We start from the raw sequence: 21348 nt of genomic DNA on the forward strand, positions 1-21348 counted from the left end.
GCTTCATCCACAAGTCCCACATGCCGAGCGGAATCGCTCCGTCTTAGCTCCTCCTTCACTTTCTCCAGCTGCTTCTGCAAAAGCCTGATGAGGGGAATGACCTGACTCAAGCTGGCTGTGTCTGAACTGACTTCACGTGTGGCAAGTTCGAAGGGCTGGAGAACCTTGCACAACACGGAAATCATTCTCCACTGCGCTTGAGTCAGGTGCATACCCCCTCCTTTGCCTATGTCATAGGTGGATGTATAGGCTTGTATGGCCTTTTGCTGCTCCTCCATCCTCTGAAGCATATAGAGGGTTGAGTTCCACCGCGTCACAACCTCTTGCTTCAGGTGATGGCGGGGCAGGTTCAAGAGTGTTTGCTGGCGCTCCAGTCTTCGGCACGCAGTCGCTGAATGGCGAAAGTGGCCAGAAATTTTTCGGGCCACCCAAAGCGTCTCCTGCACGCCCGTCGCTTTTCAGAAAATTCTGCACCACCAAATTTATTGTGTGAGCAAAACATGGGACGTGCTGGAATTTGCCCAGATGTAATGCCCGCACAATATTGGTGGCGTTGTCAGATATCACAAATCCCCAGGAGAGTCTAAGTGGGGTAAGCCACTGGGCGATGATTTCCCTCAGTTTCTCTAAGAGGTTGTCGGCGGTGTGCCTCTTACTGAAACCGGTGATACACAGCGTAGCCTGCCTTGTAACGAGCTGGCGTTTCTGAGATGCTGCTACTGGTGACGCTGCTGCTGTTGCTGCGTAAGGTGATACATCTACCCAGTGGGCTGTCACAGTCATATAGTCCTTAGTCTGCCCTGTTCCACTTGTCCACATGTCCGTGGTTAAGTGGACATTGTGTACAACGGCATTTTTCAGGACACTGAGGACACTTTTTCTGACGTTTCTGTACAGTCTCGGTATCGCCTGCCTAGTGAAGTGGAATCTAGACGGGATTTGGAACCGGGGACACACTACCTCCATCAATTGTCTAAATCCCACTGCACTAATGGCGGATACCGGACGCACGTCTAACACCAACATAGCAGTCAAGGCCTCAGTTATACGTTTTGCTTCAGGATGACTGCTGTCGTACTTCATCCTCCTCGCTAAGGACTGTTGGAGGGTCAATTGTTTAGTAAAAGTAGTGGTGTTCCTACTTCCTCTCTGGGATGATGAACAACTCCCAGCAGCAGCAACAGCAGCAGTAGGCGTAGCAATGCAGGATCCTCCAGAGGAATCCCGGATAGGAGAGTCAGTCATGCCAGTGACATGGCCTGCAGGACTACTTCCGATCCTGACTAAGGAGGAAATTGACGAGGAGGGAGTTGACGGTGTGGTTTGCAGGCGCTTGGATACAACAGGACAACGGGATTTAGGTGTCCCTGGACTGCTTACGGTCTTAGCCAAAGTTTCTGAACTTGACAGTAACTTTTTATGAACGCGCTGCAGGTGCCGTATAAGGGAGGATGTTCCTAGGTGGTTGACGTCCCTACCCCTACTTATTTCACCTTTACATATGGTACATATGGCAAGACAGTTGTTGTCCGGATTTGGATAGAAATATTGCCAGACCAAAGAGGTGGAATGTTTGGTCTTCTGCCCAGGCATGACCGTGATGGGCTTTTTCATCCCACGGACAACAACTGTCTCCCCCGGAGCCTGATTTAAACAAACCACATCACCATCAGAATCCTCCTCGCCAACTTCCTCCTCAGCGCCAGCTACACCAGTATCCTCATCCTGTTGTACTTCAACAGTGACATCTTCAATTTGCATATCAGCAAGTGGACTGTGGGTGCTCCTTTCAGCACTTGCAGGGGGCGTGCAAATGGTGGAAAGAGCCACCTCTTCCCGTCCAGTGCTGGGAAGGTCAGGCATCGCAACCACCACCACACTTGGACTCTCCTTGGGGATTTGTGATATCTTCTTAGAACGCACAGTTCTTCGCTGTGCTTTTGCCAGCTTAACTCTTTTGATTTTTTTAGTGGGAGGAGGGCTTCCATCGTCATGTGAAGCTGAACCACTAGTCATGAACATACTAGGGATCAACCTTAGCCGTTCCTTGCCACTCCGTGTCGTAAATGGCATATTGGCAAGTTTACGTTTCTCTTCAGCTGATTTAAATGTCTTTTTCAAGGTCATTTTCCTGAACTTTGCCATTTGGGATTGTATGTGCCCTCTACTATGACATTGGGCATCGGCCTTGGCAGACGACGTTGATGGCATGTTATCGTCTATGTCATGACTAGTGGCAGCAGCTTCAGCACTAGGAGGAAGTGGTTCTTGATCTTTCTCTATTTTATTTTTATCGGAGAAAGTTTGGTCCTCCATTTATGTTATATCGATTTGATATATACGTGCGGCTAAACACAGAAAATAATTTTTTTTTTGGTTTGGACTGGAGTGTACTTTGGGGGTTACAGCACCCTTTAACGGTCAAGCCAGCCGGCCCTTTACTTATGACACAGGCGCACTCTTGGCACTACTTTGTTGATGCACGTGCGGCTACTGCGCACACAATTCACAAACACAGAAAATAATTTTTTTTTTGGTTTGGACTGGAGTGTACTTTCGGGGGTTACAGCACCCTTAACGGTCAAGCCAGCCGGCCCTTTACTTATGACACAGGCGCACGCTTGGCACTACTTTGTTGATGCACGTGCGGCTACTGCGCACACAATTCACAAACACAGAAAATAATTTTTTTTTGGTTTGGACTGGAGTGTACTTTCGGGGGTTACAGCACCCTTTAACGGTCAAGCCAGCCGGCCCTTTACTTATGACACAGGCGCACGCTTGGCACTACTTTGTTGATGCACGTGCGGCTACTGCGCACACAATTCACAAACACAGAAAATATATTATTTTTTTAGCACTTGGGGGGAGCACCCCTGATGGACAGAGCACCCCCTGGACAACACTACAGCACTCCTTTAGGACTGGGACACTGCACAGGACTTTGGAGTGGACACAGCCCCTATGGAGAACTGACTGCACAACACAGTCCAGCCAGCCCCTATGGACTTTGAAGTAGTGGACACAGCCCCTATTAACAACAGCAGCACAGCACAACACAGCCAGCCCCTATGGACTTTGAAGTAGTGGACAACAGCAGCACTACACTATACTACACAGCCCTAACTCCCACCCTCCCTCTTCACTGTCCACAGCCGAGTGAGAAAATGGCGCCGACGCGGGTACCTTAAATAGGATCCATAACCCGCGAGACTCGGAAGGCGGGATGATGACGTTTTGCCTCGATTTCAGATCCGAGTCAGGCGGGAAAAGTCGAGCCTGACTCGGATCAGACTCGGATCGGGGGGGCTCGGGGGGGTTCGGATTTCAGAAATCCGAACCTGCTCACCCCTACTTAGAAGACATGGGAATGGCAAATAAAAAGTCCAGGTATAGCACTAAAGTGCACTTCATAACTATAGTGGGGGTTAATGGGAAATGTCCAGATAGTGACAGGCAGGAACAGTCCAGTAAACAAGTATGGTGAGCAGAAAACAGAATGCAGGTATGATAAGCTGTAACTAAATGCAGGCTTGATGAGCTGTAACTGATGCAGGCAGAGGTAGTGAAGTCCAGCTGGGAGTGAAATGAGGGAAGGTGCAGGGAAACAGCAGGTTCAGGTACTCAGGCAGATGAAAGGTATATGGAGAGTGCAGGGTAAGTCCAGCAGGTGGGAGCAGGCAAGGTTCAGGCTAGGAGCATATAACAAGCAGGCAGGAAGGCACAGGTACTCTCTCTCTCAGCCGCAGCTGAGAAACACGTTGCACTGGCAAAGGAAGGAAGGCTCTGGACCTTCCTAAATACTCAGTGCTGCGCTGTGACTAGCTGGAATGAGCACATGACCTACCAGGATAGGACAGCCAGAATCACATGGCAACAGGCAAGATGGCGGCGCCCATGCCAATGGAACGGAAATACCGCCAGACCTCACCAGGCCTAGTGACAATGTGCCCGCACAGAACCGCGCGCAGCCAATGCCCCTCGCCAAACACCAGCACCGCTGCCAGAGACCCCCTGCCATAACGACCTCATAGGTAATACCCGGTGACTACCATGCTGAGAAACGCTGGCCGTGACAGTGCACATATATTTCAGAGAATATTTTGGTCATTCACATCAGTCCCTGCCCCAGTGAAGTTTACAATCTACAGTCAGGTGCATAAATATTGGGACATTGAAAGACTTTTCATATTTTGGCCTCTATTCATCACCACAATGGCTTTGAAATGAAACAAACAAGATGTGCTTTAACTGCAGACTTTCAGATTTAATTTGAGGGTAATTACATCCAAATCAGGTGAACTGTGTAGGAATTACAACGGTTTCTATATGTGCCTCCAACTTTTTAAGGGGCCAAAAGTAATGGGACAAACTAAACAATCCTAAATCTAACTTTCCCTTTTAATACTTTGTTGCAAATCCTTTGCAGGCAATTACAGCCTGAAGTCTGGAACGCATAGACATCACCAGACGCTGGGTTTCATCCCTTGTGATGCTCTGCCAGGCCTCTACTGCAAATGTCTTAAGTTCATGCTTGTTCTTGGGGAATTTTCCCTTCAGTTTTGTCTTCATCAAGTGAAATGCATGCTCAATCGGATTCAGGTCAGGGGATTGACTTGGCCATTGCATAACATTCCACTTTTTAGCCTTAAAAAACTCTTTGGTTGATTTTGCATTATGCTTCGGGTCATTGTCCATTTGCACTGTGAAGCGCCGTCCAATGAGTTCTGAAGCATTTGACTGAATATGAGCATATAATATTGCCTGAAACACTTCAGAATTCATTCTGCTGCTTTTGTCAGCAGTCACATCATCAATAAATACAAGGGAACCAGTGCCACTGGCAGCCATACATGCCCACGCCATGACACTACCACCACCATGCTTCACTGATGAGGTGGTATGTTTTGGATCATGAGCAGTTCCTTTTCTTCTCCATACTCTTCTCTTCCCATCACTCTGGTACAAGTTGATCTTTGTCTCATCTGTCCACAGGATGTTGTTCCAGAACTGTAATGGCTTTTTTAGATGTTGTTTGGCAAACTCTAATCTGGCATTCCTGTTTTTGTGGCTCACCAATGGTTTACATCTTGTGGTGAACCCTCTATATTCACTCTTGTGAAGTCTTCTCTTGATTGTTGACTTTGACACATATACACCTACCTCCTGGAGAGTGTTCTTGATTTGGCCAACTGTTGTGAAGGGGTTTTCTTCACCAGGGAAATAATTCTTCTGTCATCCACCACAGTTGTTTTCTGTGGTCTTCTGGGTCTTTTGGTGTTGCTGAGCTCTCCGGTGCGTTCTTTCTTTTTAAGAATGTTGCAAACAGTTGATTTGGCCACACCTAATGTTTTTGCTATCTCTCTGATGGGTTTGTTTTGATTTTTCAGCCTAATGATGGCTTGCTTCACTGATAGTGACAGCTCTTTGGATCTCATATTGAGAGTCGACAGCAACTGTCACACGTAGAATCAACTCCAGACCTTTTACCTGCTTAATTGATAATGAAATAACGAGGGAATAGCCCACACCTGTCCATGAAATAGCTTTTGAGTTGATAGTCCCATTACTTTTGGCCTCTTAAAAAGTGGGAGGCACATATAGAAACCGTTGTAATTACTACACCGTTCACCTGATTTGGATGTAATTACCCTCAAATTAAATCTGAAAGTCTGCAGTTAAAGGACATCTTGTTTGTTTAATTTCAAATCCATTGTGGTGGTGAATAGAGGCAAAAATATGAAAATTCTGTCAATGTCCCAATATTTATGCACCTGACTGTATATTCCCTAACACATACACACACTCACACTAGGGTTACATTTGTTGGGGGCCAAATAGCCTACCAGTATATTTTTGGAGTTTGGGAGGAAACCTGAGCACCCGGAGGAAACCCTCGCAAGTACAGGGAGAATATACTGTCCACAACTGATGGTCGCAGGCTGGGTTCGCAAATGCAGCAGGGAGTGTTAGACACCTTTTGCTGAATTTGCATATTTGCAAGGATAGAATCACATAGCTGCTTGCGTGCAGATTTGCAATTCCCTCCACTACTGAATCACCCCCTATGTTAGTAAATTAGCCCCAAGTGTTGATAAAACATTTTTTTTATTATCTTAAATAATATTTTGTTAAAGTGTTTTTACAGTCTAAAATGTATCATTTCTCTTAGTACCACTGCAGTATGTCTGTGAGAAGTGCCAAGTGCAAGCTGTTAAAGGGATACTAACTGCAACAATTTCATTCTCCCCAACTGTTCCAACTTTATTCATCTCTCCAGAGAAGCCCAGAGAGGAGATGCAGCTGACAGCTTTGGGGGCGGGGCAGGGCTCTCTTATGCCCCATCCCCAGCCCGTGGGGAGTGAACAGGAACAAATAATGTAATTTTATCCCCACCCCCTCCCTACGGACGCAAGAAACTCCATATTATCTCCCCATCCTGCCCACTTCTCTAGAAAGTGGGCGGGATGCGGGAGATCTGCCTACTCTTCTGGGGGATGCAGGGGACTACCTGAAAAAATATGAGCCAGCTAAATCTTCTGGGAGAGTAGGCAAGTATGAGTAGAACATTTACCTTTTTGTTCTTCAACTATGCCAGTGTTGCTTTGGCCTTGTGCTTGGGATCATTCTCCTGTTGAAAGATGACCTTTCTCCCAAGCTTTAGTATTCTAGCAGACTGAAGCAGGTTGTCTTGCAGTATATCCCTGTATTTTGCACCACCCATCAAATGTTTATTTTTAACAATATGCCCAGTCCCAGCTAAGGAAAAGCATCCCAACAACATGATGTTGCCAGCCCCACACTTCACTGTTGGGATGGTGTTTGCTGAGGAATGGGCAGTGCTAGATTTGTCCCCCACATAGCGTTTTGAATTGGGACCAAAAGACAATTTTTTATCTCATCTGTACACAAAATGTTATCCCACATTATAGCTTAGTCACTGTATTCTGGCAAACTTCAGGGGGTCAATTCATTTAGTAAGTTGGGTTCTGCGATTCAATTCCAAAAACGAAATCCTTTTTCCCAGCAAAAAAAGAAAATGTGAATATGGTATAGGTGCGCAAAAAGCCTGCTGCCTACCCACCATTCAGAATATGAAATGAGTAACACCACAAGCAAACAATGATCACAAGTAAGAAAAACACTCTGAATATGAGATGGCGCTGGTACCAGGTACCTATTCTATAGAATACAGTAGATAGAAATAAAAAATATATTGAAAGACACTCAATCCTTTGATTTCGGGAAACTGTACCACAATATGACTTTCTTATAGTGATTTGGATGAATCCACCATAACTCCTAAACCGAAAAACGGGAAATGACCATATGGGAAGAAAAACAAAACAGTGGAAAAAACAATCACATGGATTCATAAAATCAATCATATAATGAGAACATGATGGTGCCATAAACCATAGAAAGGGTAGTGTACCCCACTCACATGACAGTGGAGATTACATCCCACACAGTGGTCGAAGTGGGAATTTTGAAGTGGGGGTATGGAATATTTAAGGTCGTACTTATGTGTCAGAAAAGGGGGCATGGTCCCTCAAAAGGGGTGTGTTCTTAAGACACGCCCCTTTTCGTCAGTGTACTGTACCACATTGTAGTATCCCTTATGCACATTATGCCACACAACAGTAGTGCCCCTTACACATTATGCCACACAGTAATTCCCTTTACAATTGATGCCACACAGTAATGCCCTCTACAAATTATGCCATTCAGAATAGACAATTGGTAGGTTAATAGCAGGTTGGTAGTATGTTGGCAGGTCATAGGTAAGTAGAGAGTAGACAGGTAAGTAATAAGGTATGTAGTAGGAAAGTGGGCAGTAGGTATGAAGACAATAGGTAGGTTTATAGCAGGTAGTTGAATGTAAGCAAGTGGTAAGTATGTAGTGAGCAAACTGTAGATAAGTAGTAAGGTAGGTAGTAGGTAAATTAATGGGTAGTTAGTAGGTACCCAGTGTATGTAGGCAGGTGTTAGGTAAGTAAGTAGAGAGTAGGCAGGAGACAAAGTATAAGTTAAACGTATATAGTTGGGCACCGGCTCCCAGGGGCAGATTGGGATGGAAAACCAGCCCAGGAAATTTCTGGAAGCAGCCCTAATTGAGGTGGGGTAAGTTGAGGGGGCGAGAGCTGTAGAGGGGGGTGAGATCTGGGCCATAACAGGGCACAGTTGCAGCCTGTGCCGGCCTCGCCAACACTAAGTGTGCAACGTCATGACATTGTGCGCATGACATCCTGACATCACGCGAAAATGGACGCAGCAGTCAAAATGCAAGCACCAGAATCCCGACGGTAAGTATTAGGATTAGGGGCGGACTAGGTTTAAGGCTAGGGGTTAGGAGCTAGGGGGAGGGTTAGGCTGCGAGAGGGAGGGTTAGGCTGCAGGTGGGAGGGTGAGAGTACTTACCTAGTTGGGTCGGGATTCTGACTGTCGGGATGCCGCTGTCGGTATTGTGACCGCCGAGTCCGTACCCAACCTAATTGAAAGTAATTTTTGTATTGTGTTTGTGAATACTACGTAAGGGGTCACCAAACCTAAAGTACAAGGTAAATTATATAACAGAACTATCAACAACATTTAGAAACCTTTCACTTCTCAGAACTAATGATATTTAAAAGAAATGTGAGATCTAGGTAAGGAAAGCAAACTCCCTGGGCGGGATGTATCAAAGCTTACAGACACGGTCTAAGCTCTCGAATGGCAGTGCTGACTTCATTGGGTTTCTTTACATAAAGTTAACGTGAAAAAAAAAATGGGAAAGAGCGTCATTGAACTCCAGCGATGCTGCATACACAGCTGATGGGACAAGTGGCTGCACGTACGTAACTAGGGAGGCGGAACTACTTTTCACGTTAACTTTATGTAAAGAAACCCAATGAAGTCAGCACCGCCATTCGAGAGCTTAGACTGCGTCGGTAAGCTTTGATACATCCCGCCCCGTCAGTTGTCCCATTGAAGAATACTAGGCTTAATTCACTAGAGGACAATTGCAGCTGCATTCTCTCACGGATCGCAGTTGCTAAAATATGCTTATGCCCTCCAAAGCACAGCCAAGCACAGGGACGCCCACTGCTGCCTTCTCTTTAACATATGCCGACGTGCAACTGTGTACACATCGGTACCATCGCCGTACATCAGGCAGTCACGCAACATGTAAGTCATGTCTGACCAGACGCAAACACTGCACCTTTCCTGACACGCAGAGAGGTCTCGTACTCTGAATGCAATTGCAAGGGCTAATTTATGCACGCCCATGAAACGGCATTCAAACATTCAGACACACCTGCATTTTTTGGGCCACCCCAGCAATACCTCCCCCATATGCTGACCTGTCACTAATTTTGCGATCACTGTGAATGCGCAATAGTAAACAAATGCTCGTTCTGCGTAAATATTGGCATTGCGTTCTATGGTGAATCAGGCCCACTTAACGCAGTTTTATAACCATCTTTTACAGGCATGGGGCTGAGAATAGTACATTATACTGCACATAAAATGCAAATGTAAAGTCAGACATCTCAAGTTATGGTATGGAAACTTTTAAATAAACATGTTTAAATGTGATTAGCTGGTTTTTTTTTTTTTGTATTGTCTATTTCTAATGGTGCTGTAAGGAAAGTAACACATTGGAGCTTTAAGTGTTTGCATGTTTTAGCACCATGACCTGCAATTACACTGTCCTCCATATGCAGGTACAAGCAGTTTCTTCCTACCTTGTCCTCCTGTCCTGTGAAAAGAGCAGGGAGTGTTGTGAGGAGGGACATGTTCGCAGTGAGTGCCTCAGTCGAGGAGCAGGAAGAGGAGGGCTGATTTGTGCAGCCTACTGAGCCCGGTGATAGGTAGGCTGGTGACCCTTGGGAAGGGCCAGCCAGTAATGTCGGACAGGCTGGCTCCAGTTCCCGGAATGTGTGATGCCTGGCCGGCCCCTCACTGCCCTGGCTGTGCTGTAGCTGACAGCGCCTGTCAGCACCTTTCAACGATCAGCGCTGCTCCAGCTCCTATCGCGGCAGCCACAGTAATGAAAAGCAGGCATGGGAGAGAGCGCGGCCACTGAGGGGAGCATGGGGCCCGGCCCAGCGGGAAATGTCCCGGCGGCTCCTCTGCAAGTAAACAGCCAGAGCTCCCAAAGGACTGGAAGGTGGGAAGCAGCAGCGGGGAGAGATACGCTGGTCCCGATCAGGGTGACAGCAGCAGCGGGGCCCGGGGGAGGGCACAGTGAGTCCCTACAACTAGAAATCCACGGGGCCGAGCCCCTCTGAGGTAAGCTGCTGCTGCTCTGCACTTCTCCTCCTGTGATCTGCCAGGGCTCCCAGGTTGGCAAACTCCAAGTGACACGCGAACCTGTCAGCCTGGCTGGGAGCCCTGATAGAACGCAGGGGGAGAAGTGCGGAGCAACAGGACCTGTCCAGAGCACGGAAGAAGTGCAGTACGGCAGCAACTTACCTCGGGGGAGAGGGGGCTCAGTGTCCATCTCCCGCAGTAGGGACTCGGTCTCCTGGATTTGTAGTTGTGGAGATTCTCTGCGCCAAAAGTTACCTTTCCCTCACACCTCCCACACACACTGGTTTCTCCTCTGGCCCCAGCGTCTCCCTGATTGCCACATGGGTTGAGCTCATTTCCCGTTTGCGCTGGGGACGTGACTGTGGTAGTTCCGTCCTGTTAGGGCAGTGGACAGCAAAGCAGGGCTCAGCTTATCTTTGTATACCGGCACACTTCGAGCACTGACCCCACGTGTAAAGGTTACTTTTACTTTCCCAGGTGAAAGACTCAAGAGTACGGAAATATGTGCAGCACCTCGAGAAGGAAACAAAGAGAAGGGCGTACCCCACTCACTTTCTGCCGATGCTTGAAAAAGCATATATTGGTTCTTTTCTGGATAGATTTTCCTTAGGGTATCCACAATAAAAAAAATACTTTCACCACTTTCTTAATTGTGAATATATGGCTTCATAAAGCTTGAAATATTTATTGAGCAAAACATTTAAACTTATCACAGCTTTTGGATGTGCAATTCCAACTAAACAGACAATTCAGAATAGATGGAAAAATAAAACATAAATGACCTGAAATGTGGATGTTAAATGTCCGGACCTCCACAAACAGTTTATAGATCCAAAATACAGATTTATGGTATAATATACCTTTGATAGTTATTTTTCTTCGAAGTCCATAGGGTCCACAGGAATTGCCATTGGCTATGCAGTTGAATCGCATCCAATGCACTAAACAGCAAAGCTTTGGAGCTCCCAGCATGCACTGGTCCTCCTCCCTATATACCCCGCTCCCAGCCACAGGCATTCAGTTGTAACCAAGCCTTGCACAAGAAACAATCATGCGAAGAGGGAATCTGTGAACAAAAAGGCTTAAAGAACAGATCCCAACTGAGGTCAGGTGCGTCAGGGTGGGCGCCCTATGGACCTCGAAGAAAAATAATTATCAAAGGTATATTATACCATAATTCTGTATTTCTTCTTCAGGTTCCATAGGGTCCACAGGAATTACCATAGGCATGTCCTAAAGCAGTTCCCTTAAGGATCACTGTTTTTCAAACTTGTATTAAAACACAGTAAAATCACAATAAACACATTTTAATGTTCCCCAAAATACTGTAAAGACTTGTTTGCTGAAAAACACTTGTTATTATTTTTCCACTATTAATAACAAATTTAGAAATCAGCAATTTGACTCCTTTTAAGAACAATACTTAGCTTATGGCCACTACCAGCCTTCTATATGGTCCTGCTATCTTAATGCCACTTTTTGGGTGTTCAGGATGATTTGCCCACTTTTTCATGCACCTCTCCCAGGTCGCAATTTGTAGAAAAATTTGGAAATATCGAGAACATTGCCGTGATGTCCGCAAATAATCATTTCTAAATGAATCTTGCATTTCTGGAGTGCGCGCATTGCTGCGATGTAGATGAGTTTTATGATGCAAGTTCACTTTTTCCAAATTCGCATGTAATTGAATTAACCCCCAGATGTGCTATGATGTGGTTTTTCTTCAGTAATGGCTTTTGTTTTCTAGATATCCTCCAATACAGGCCAGTTATATGCAGAAGTCTTGATATGGGTGACTGGGGCAGCTTCATTCCAGTTTTAGCCATTGAACTCTGTAGCGCCTTCTAAGTAACAGTTGGCCTCCTTGTGGCTTCCCTCACAAGTCTCCTTCATGCTCTGATGTTGGATATGAAGGGACATCCTTGAGTAGGCAGTGCCTGCCTGGTATAATGCATATTCCATTAAAGTACAGTTGCAACATTGCTCACTGCGATATCCAAGGGGTTGGGTATGGGATCCCGGTGTTTAGGATACCGACGGTCAAAATACAGACAGCGGCATCCCGACAATCAGAATCCAGACATATTTTTGTAAGTATTAAAACCCTTACCGTAACCCACCCCTCCAGCAGCCTATCCCTCCTGTCCCGCACCCTAACCCTCCTGCTAGTGCAGGGGAGGGGAACCTTTTTTCTGCCGAGGGCCATTTTGATATATATAACATTATTCGCGGGCCTATATGTGTGGCCTGCAATAATATGTGTGGCCTATATGTGTGTGCAATAATATGTGTGGCCTATATGTGTGGCCTACAATAATATAACATTATTGCAGGCCACGCACCCTCTGTGATGTCACACGGGGGCGGGGCTACAATCACCGGTGATTACAGCAATGCCCGGAGCAACCTGAGTATGCTCTGGGGAGCTGTAAGGGCAGCAGTGTGGCCAACTGAAGCATCCTAAGGACGCTTCAGGCGGCACTGCTGCACAGATTCTGGCTGCATGGTGCCATTCTAGGCACCCTGCTAGCCAGATGAGGCGAGCAGTAAAAAGCTCAGAGGGCCAGTCCAAATGATTCCGTGGACCTTATACGGTCCCCGGGCCTGAGGTTCCCCATCCCTGCCCTAGTGCCTAACCCTAGTCCTCCCCCCTAAGTCTCCCCCTGACCCTAAGTCTCCAACTGACCCTAATACCTGCGCAGTCTGTCAGGATTCTGACCGTCAGGATGCCGCTGTCAGTATTGTGACCATTGGGCATCCTGACTGTCGAGATGCTTACTACATCCTATATCCAAGCACTTGGATTTCATTTTGCAGCCTTTTCCTGTCTTGTGCATGACTATAACTTTATCTTTAGTTTCCTTTAAATGCTCTTTGTTCTTCATTTTCACAGCTTTCCTTCAGCTTCACAGTATGACCAATGTTATCTGAATCAGGGAGTATTTTATCCATAAAAAGTTGACATTCTTTAATGATTCACAAGTAGAGGCTAATCTGTGTAAACAGGCAGGGGTTGAATACAAGCAGCATTTTTCAGTTATTATTTTTCTTTAAAAAAATCTTTAGACAAATAATGAATTATGAGTTTAAAAATTGCCTGTAAGAGCTACTGGTTCATAATAAAAATGTTACCTAGAACAATCCATGTAAGTGTTATTTATTATACAGACAAATCTATGCATTTTAGGGTGTTGAATATTTTTGCAAGCCTCTGTAAATACATTTATTTTGTAAACATTGGCATACTTGGCAATTGTCCCTAATATCCAGGGTCGATGCCAGGTATTAAACATTTGTTCATCAAAATGTCCCAATTGTTTAATATTGACTAACATTAAAAAACATTTTTTTATCCTCTTAGATGTAATTCTTGCAATATAGTCCAAGGGTTCTTTAAGTTGATGTATACTAAAGAGCTGTGTTTAACATGCAAAAGAGTATGTTTAGAAATTCAGTAAATGTGATATGATGGGTATTGTAGTGCCTCAAGGTACACTGAGTTGTTATTGGGTGTGATGTGCTTGGATGTAGTGAAGTCAGTGTCCCTGTTTGCTACTTTAAAGTATTGACAACTCTCCTGGTGAGCGACAACTGTCTACTGCTGTTTCTTGTTACCATTATTATATACTGAGCATGTATTATTTCTCTATAAAACTACATTATTACTGCATGCAGTTTTTACACAATGCTACAACTTCAAGGCAACAAACACCTGGCACTTACACCCAACTAATATTTTCATAATGTCATTCGCAGACCTTGTGACAAATGCTTATAAATACTCAATATAGCTTTTGATTAATTGTTGAGAGCTGCCATAAAACAGATCATGAAGAAAAAATTAAATAAAATATTGACGACTGCATTATATAAATCATATAGCAACATTTTTTTTTGTATTAAAGATGGGTTAATGTGCCTTTAATTGTTGCATTAATTCTTTTTTTTGTTCTTTCTGAATTTTCGTGCAGCTGCTGTTTGTGTTTTTCAGTGTGTTTGTACTGCTGTGAGTGCACTGGATCCCACATTGACAAATCCAGCTGGCTGTAAACCCTATAGTTTCCTTATTAGGTATAATTACTGTGTTTGACAATGTGGAGTTGTTTATGCTCATTGCTTTGTGTTGGCATCAATTGTTGGTACTGAGCATATTACTATGTGTTATAACATATTACTGTATCCTTGGCAACGATCAGTACTGCACAGGATGAATCTCACTTCTAAGCCTATAGTTAATGTATGCTGGTAAAAACGGTGATAGTTAATGTCTGTGGTTTCTCCAATGCTATGGGTTATTTATTTATTAACTGTTTTTTTATAGTGACATAGTATGGCTCAGTTGCTAAGGTCTACAAGGAGCAATGCACATATTTATGCCATTTAATGACCAGAGGTACTTTATACTAAAAGGAGAGGACCAGTCACATTTCCACATATTTGCAGTACGTTAGGATCACAGGCGTAGCATTTTAATGTTTTAACTTACGCTTGCAATTTTAATAGATTGTGTTTGACAGATTGTGTTTATTTAGAGACAAATTGGATTTCTTTTTGATATCATATTGGAATAAGTAAATATTAATTTACATTGCAATATTCAGAGAGCAAATAGGGGAAAATACTAAATATTCTGAACTTCGACTAAAGCTTATGTTCACAAAAAAAGGCCAAGTCCATTATTTACCCCACATTTTAATTAACTAGTTTTCCTTATTAAAGGGATTTAAAATATTTGGTTTATTTGCATATGAGAAACAACAAGGGGTAGTGTGTATCCCCCTCCCCACCACCAACACCACCACCCACCAGATACGGAAGTGATGCCCACCATCCCTTTGGGCGTTACGCACTTCCCCTACCCTTATTACCTCCTCAGGCTAGGAGTGTGGCACATGGCTGTGAAGTCACACTACCAGCAGTGACATTGAGGAGCAGCAGCCGACAGTTTCACATGTAAGAAATTGCCGGCTGCTTTTTCGTCATGTCGGAGGTCGGCGCTCTGTGTGGCGGCTCCACAGAGGAATTTAAAGCACTAGATAAGTTACATTTTTATAGGATAATTTCAGCTATTAAAAAGTATCTAGGCATATGTGAGCAGGCCTGGCGACAGGGTGGGACAAAGGGGACATCCATACCGGGCCCCAGGGGTCAGGGACCGAAAAAAAGGGCCAGCAGCACCTATTAAAACATTTCAAACTGCTATGCTCTTACAGCAGTCGTCCAGCTGAAACCCCGCCCACTGACACCTTTCCCCCCTTCCCAAGTCAAACACCTGCTCACACTGTGACATGCAGGGATCAGTGCTCCTCCTCCTGGACCTGCATCCCCCTACACCCAGCTCCAGCACCGCCACCGACAGTAATCCTCTTGCTTCCTTTCAGTTTCTTTCCTCTCCCATCGGCTTCCTCCATGTTGTTCAACTCTGCTCTCGCTGCACACCTGACCCTCCCATCCCCCTGTTACGGCACCCCCAACCCCCCACAGTCGGCATCCCCCCTCCATGCTGCACTCCCGACCATCCCCCCACGGCACCCCCGACCCCCCACATTAGTGGTCCAGCTGAAAAGTGTAAGGAAGGAGCCAAGACGGTCTATTAACACAGCCTTAGCATGAAGGTAAGTGACTAAGTTACTGATATTGTCATCTTTAACATACAGTGTACATATATATATATATATATATATATATATATATATGTGTGTGTGTGTGTGTATATACACTACCGTTCAAAAGTTTGGGGTCACTTAGAAATTTCCTTATTTTTGAAAGAAAACCACTGGTTTTTTTTCAATGATCATAACATTAAATTAATCAGAAATTCACTCTATACATTGTTAATGTGGTAAATGACTGTACTAGCTGCAAAAGTCTGGTTTTTAAAGGAATATCTACATAGGTGTATAGTGGTCCATTTCTAGCAACCATCAGTCCAGTGTTCTAATGGTACATTGTGTTTGCTACGCGCATTAGAAGACTAATGGATGATTAGAAAATCCTTGTGCAGTTATGTTAGCACAAGTGAAAATGGGTTTGCTCGTTTGAGAAGCTATAAAACTGGCCTTCCTTTGAGCTAGTTGAGTATCTGGAGTATCACATTTGTTGGGTTTGATTATACTCTCCAAATGGCCAGAAAAAGAGAACTTTCATGTGAAACTCGACAGTCTATTCTTGTTCTTAGAAATGAAGGCTATTCCATTGAGTAATTGCCAAGAAACTGAACATTTCCTGCAACGTGTGTACTACTCCCTTCAGAGAACAGCACAAACAGGCTCTAACCAGAGTAGTGTGCAAGAAGACAAGTACATTAGAGTCTCTAGTTTGAGAAATAGATGCCTCACAAGTCCTCAACTGGTAGCTTCATTAAATGGTACCCGCAAAACGCCAGTGTCAACATCTACAGTGAAAAGGCGACTCCAGGATGCTGGTCTTCTAGGCAGAGTGGCAAAGAAAAAGTCATATCTGAGGCTGGCCAATAAAAGGAAAAGATTAATATGGGCAAAAGAACACAGACATTGGACAGAGGAAGATTGGAAAGAAGTGTTATGGACAGACGAATCGAAGTTTGGGGTGTTTGGATCACACAGAAGAACATTTGTGAGACGAAGAACAAGTGAAAAGATGAAGGAAGAGTGCCTGACGCCATCTATCAAGCATGGTGGAGGTAATGTGATGCTCTGGGGCTGCTTTGGTGCTGGTAAAGTTGAAGATATGTACAAGGTAAAAGGGATTTTGAATAAGGAAGGCTATCACTCCATTTTGCAACACCATGCCATACCTTGTGGATAGCGCTTGATTGGAGCCAATTTCCTTCTCCAACAGGACAATGACCCAAAGCACACCTCCAAATTATGCAAGAATTATTTAGGGAAGAAACAGGCAGCTGGTATTCTGTCTGTAATGGAGTGGCCAGCGCAGTCACCAGATCTCAACCCCATTGAGCTGTTGTGGGAGCAGCTTGACCGTATGGTACGCAAGAAGTGCCCATCAAGCCTATCCAACTTGTGGGAGATGCTTCAGGAAGCGTGGGGGGAAATTTCTTCAGATTACCTCAACAAATTAGCAGCTAGAATGGCAAAGGTCTGCAATGCTGTAATTGCTGCAAAAGGAGCATTCTTTGACAAAAGCAAAGTTTGAAGGACAAAATTATTATTTCAAATAAAAATCATTATTTCTAACCTTGCCAATGTCATGACTATATGTTCTATTCATTTAACAGCTCATTTGATAAATAAAAGCCAGTTTTCATTGTCTGGGTGACCCCAAACACAAATACGAAACTGTCTGGGTGACCCCAAACTTTTGCACGGTAGTGTATATGTGTGTGTATAGTTATATGTATGTAAATGTGTATATATATGTGATACCCCCAAACCTGCAGTGTTTTCTCCAGCATGGAAGGGGTTAATGGCCAGGAGTTGGGACCCTGCTGATCCCCTGGAGATGGTTCTGCCAGCCTTAAGGAGGGAAACTAGAGAGAGGCTGTTGGTGGTGGAGCTAGAGAAGCCCAGTGAGTTCTGCACAAGACTGAGAGAGGAGCGTGGCAGGAGCCATGGTGTGTGCTGGAGAGTGCTGTGACTGGGGCACAGAGAGCAGGGATCAGCAGCTGATCGGGGTGACTGTGAGGAGAAGACCCCTCTCATGTAAGGCAGCAGGACAAGAGAAGCTGACAGGACACATATCTATTAAAGCTGCTGCAGCCCAAAGGAGAGGAGAGAGTGTGCATGCTGCAAAGACAAGTGCTGGCATCTGGACAGGTAGCCCAAGCATTACAGCACATGGCAAGTAAAAAGCACCCCAGTAAAGACTGAGATCAGTCAGCACATAGCAGTCTATGATCTCAGGGCATCCAGCTTACTGCTGTACAGTGAGAGAAGCCTGCAGCAGGATATACAGCAGTAGTGCATAACACAGAACTGTGCAGGATATACAGCAGAAGTGCATAACACAGAACAGGCAGAGACAGTGACACCATTTTGGATATCAGTAATACAGTTCAGTATCATCTATAAAGTTTGTGCACCAACGAAAGGCTGTACAGTGAATTCTGAGTACTCACAGGGACATTGTGCTTTCTATCTATTGAATTTATAGTTGAACCATTTGAGATTCTGCCAACTACAACTACAACTTGGTATATTTAGTTTAACTACCTCTAACACATAGAGGGAGCAGGTTGGCATTCATATGTTTAGCATGAGGTTTTATTAGAAGTATACAATATGTATAGAGTGAACCTAAGCTTATTAATGTGATATCCTGTATGTGTACCTTTTGCATTGCAACAATATTGCATGTTCTAATGTTCATTTAGAATTGTCCTAGTAGAATAGTGATTCAGAGTAATAAACCCCCATTTCTTTATATTGGTCTGGTTTCTGCGCTGGGTTCTGGGGGTTCTCCTGTCTCTCTGCTGTCATAGGAGGAGCCTGAAAGAGGAACTGCACTGATCTACGCCCAAGCAGGTTCCAGAAGAAAAGCAGGTACGATCCACTCACTGACATCCCACCAAATTGGGGGTGTTACATTTTGGCGTCTACGAACAGGATCGACCATGGAACTGCAAGAAGGCAACCCAGCTGCAGATGACAACAGGATCAGGGAAATGACTGACAGGGTTGCAGGACTCAACCAGTTGCTCACCGAGATGAGAAAGGAAATAAGAGACCTGAGACAGGAACGGGCTGTAACCAGACATGAGGAGTGGTGTCCAGACTGCAGAGTGCGAAACCAACCCCAATGGGATGTTTACCGAGAGACCGGAAGATGAGTAATTAATCAGTTCGACGCTCGAGGGAGACCTATATGCCGAGGATGCAAACGAAGCGGTCACATTGAGTGGAACTGTCGACAGCCCTCAAGAAGAGATGTAGGTCCAATTGCAGTAAGACAGGACCAAGTTACAGTGTCTAATGTACTGTATACTGGTGACGATCAGCGAGCCAGCCCAAGAAGATTTTCAGGTCAAGTCGTATGGTTCAATGTACCACGTGGCTACGGATTTATACAGCGAGTCGACACTAAAAGGAGAGTATACGTGCATTATACTGGCGTTCAGAAGGCCAACCAGAAAAAGTGCTTCCGGAGCCTGGAAAGTGGTGAAATGGTCGAGTTTGAATTGGCGAATGGAAAGAAAGGCATAAAAGCCGTTAACGTGACTGCTTCAGGTGGTGTTCCGGTACGAGATAGCAAATTTGCAACAGATCGCAAGCAACTTTGGCGTTATCCATGTCATGGAGTTACTCTACTTAATACTCAGCAACATGATCAAAACAGTGATGGTGGAGAAAGGACAAGAGCAGTTGAAAGTGCAACTGATAGATGGAACGATCATCTTCCACAGTCTCACCGGAGGTGTCGGCACCTACCATATCACCAGATGATACCAGCTGAACACAGACAGCAAGAACCCAAAGCCCCAGTGCAGAGTGAATCGTTGGGGAGAACCCCAGAGCAGAGTGAATGCTTGAGACGAACAGACGAACGGCATGTGAAGGAACCTAGTGAAATGGTGCAACTGAGCCTACAGGATGTAGTTAGGCCGCACCCCCTTCAGAGCCGGAACATGAGAGCAGACTGAAAGTGAAAAATACAGATTCCAGTCTGGCTGACCCCAGTCAAGCAGATTCAAATACCACTGACCAGGAAAGAGACACTAAAGAAGTTATCCACATGGCCACGGCAGAGGGATCGAGACCCCTTAAACTCAATAGTCTAGATTTTCTAATGTCACAGTCTGAATCTAATGTCCCTGTAGAAACCCCTAGTGTAGCTAAAGAGGTTGTGACATATCTTTACCCAGAGAAACATGACCCAGATAGTGAGTACACCACAATAAGCGGCGAGGAGTTCACTTTCATGTTGCAGCAGGCTATATGTAGGTCCAGGAAGAGTCACAAAGGTGTGTTACCTGCTCATTGTAGAGTCTAAACTGCTGTTTTCAACTTTGATGTGAATGTTATGTTGTTGATTATGCAGTGATGTTCAAGAGACTATTCTTTGCTGGACTTTGCAAATGTGTTTATTGCATGAGGACACGCAATATTTAAGCCGGGAGGCATGTGATACCCCCAAACCTGCAGTGTTTTCTCCAGCATGGAAGGGGTTAATGGCCAGGAGTTGGGACCCTGCTGATCCCCTGGAGATGGTTCTGCCAGCCTTAAGGAGGGAAACTAGAGAGAGGCTGTTGGTGGTGGAGCTAGAGAAGCCCAGTGAGTTCTGCACAAGACTGAGAGAGGAGCGTGGCAGGAGCCATGGTGTGTGCTGGAGAGTGCTGTGACTGAGGGCACAGAGAGCAGGGATCAGCAGCTGATCGGGGTGACTGTGAGGAGAAGACCCCTCTCATGTAAGGCAGCAGGACAAGAGAAGCTGACAGGACACATATCTATTAAAGCTGCTGCAGCCCAAAGGAGAGGAGAGAGTGTGCATGCTGCAAAGACAAGTGCTGGCATCTGGACAGGTAGCCCAAGCATTACAGCACATGGCAAGTAAAAAGCACCCCAGTAAAGACTGAGATCAGTCAGCACATAGCAGTCTATGATCTCAGGGCATCCAGCTTACTGCTGTACAGTGAGAGAAGCCTGCAGCAGGATATACAGCAGTAGTGCATAACACAGAACTGTGCAGGATATACAGCAGAAGTGCATAACACAGAACAGGCAGAGACAGTGACACCATTTTGGATATCAGTAATACAGTTCAGTATCATCTATAAAGTTTGTGCACCAACGAAAGGCTGTACAGTGAATTCTGAGTACTCACAGGGACATTGTGCTTTCTATCTATTGAATTTATAGTTGAACCATTTGAGATTCTGCCAACTACAACTACAACTTGGTATATTTAGTTTAACTACCTCTAACACATAGAGGGAGCAGGTTGGCATTCATATGTTTAGCATGAGGTTTTATTAGAAGTATACAGTATGTATAGAGTGAACCTAAGCTTATTAATGTGATATCCTGTATGTGTACCTTTTGCATTGCAACAATATTGCATGTTCTAATGTTCATTTAGAATTGTCCTAGTAGAATAGTGATTCAGAGTAATAAACCC

The 21348-nt window shown here is 44.9% G+C and overlaps 1 pseudogene; it reads left to right on the forward strand.

Moving 5' to 3' along the window:
• Positions 1–18847: 18847 nt before the first annotated feature.
• Positions 18848–19873, forward strand: LOC148516670 (uncharacterized; annotated as a pseudogene).
• The last annotated feature ends 1475 nt before the right edge of the window (positions 19874–21348 follow it).

This window comes from Taudactylus pleione, unplaced genomic scaffold, assembly GCF_031769625.1.
Source record: "Taudactylus pleione unplaced genomic scaffold, aTauple2 ptg000244l, whole genome shotgun sequence".
Classification (NCBI taxonomy): Eukaryota; Metazoa; Chordata; class Amphibia; order Anura; family Myobatrachidae; genus Taudactylus; species Taudactylus pleione.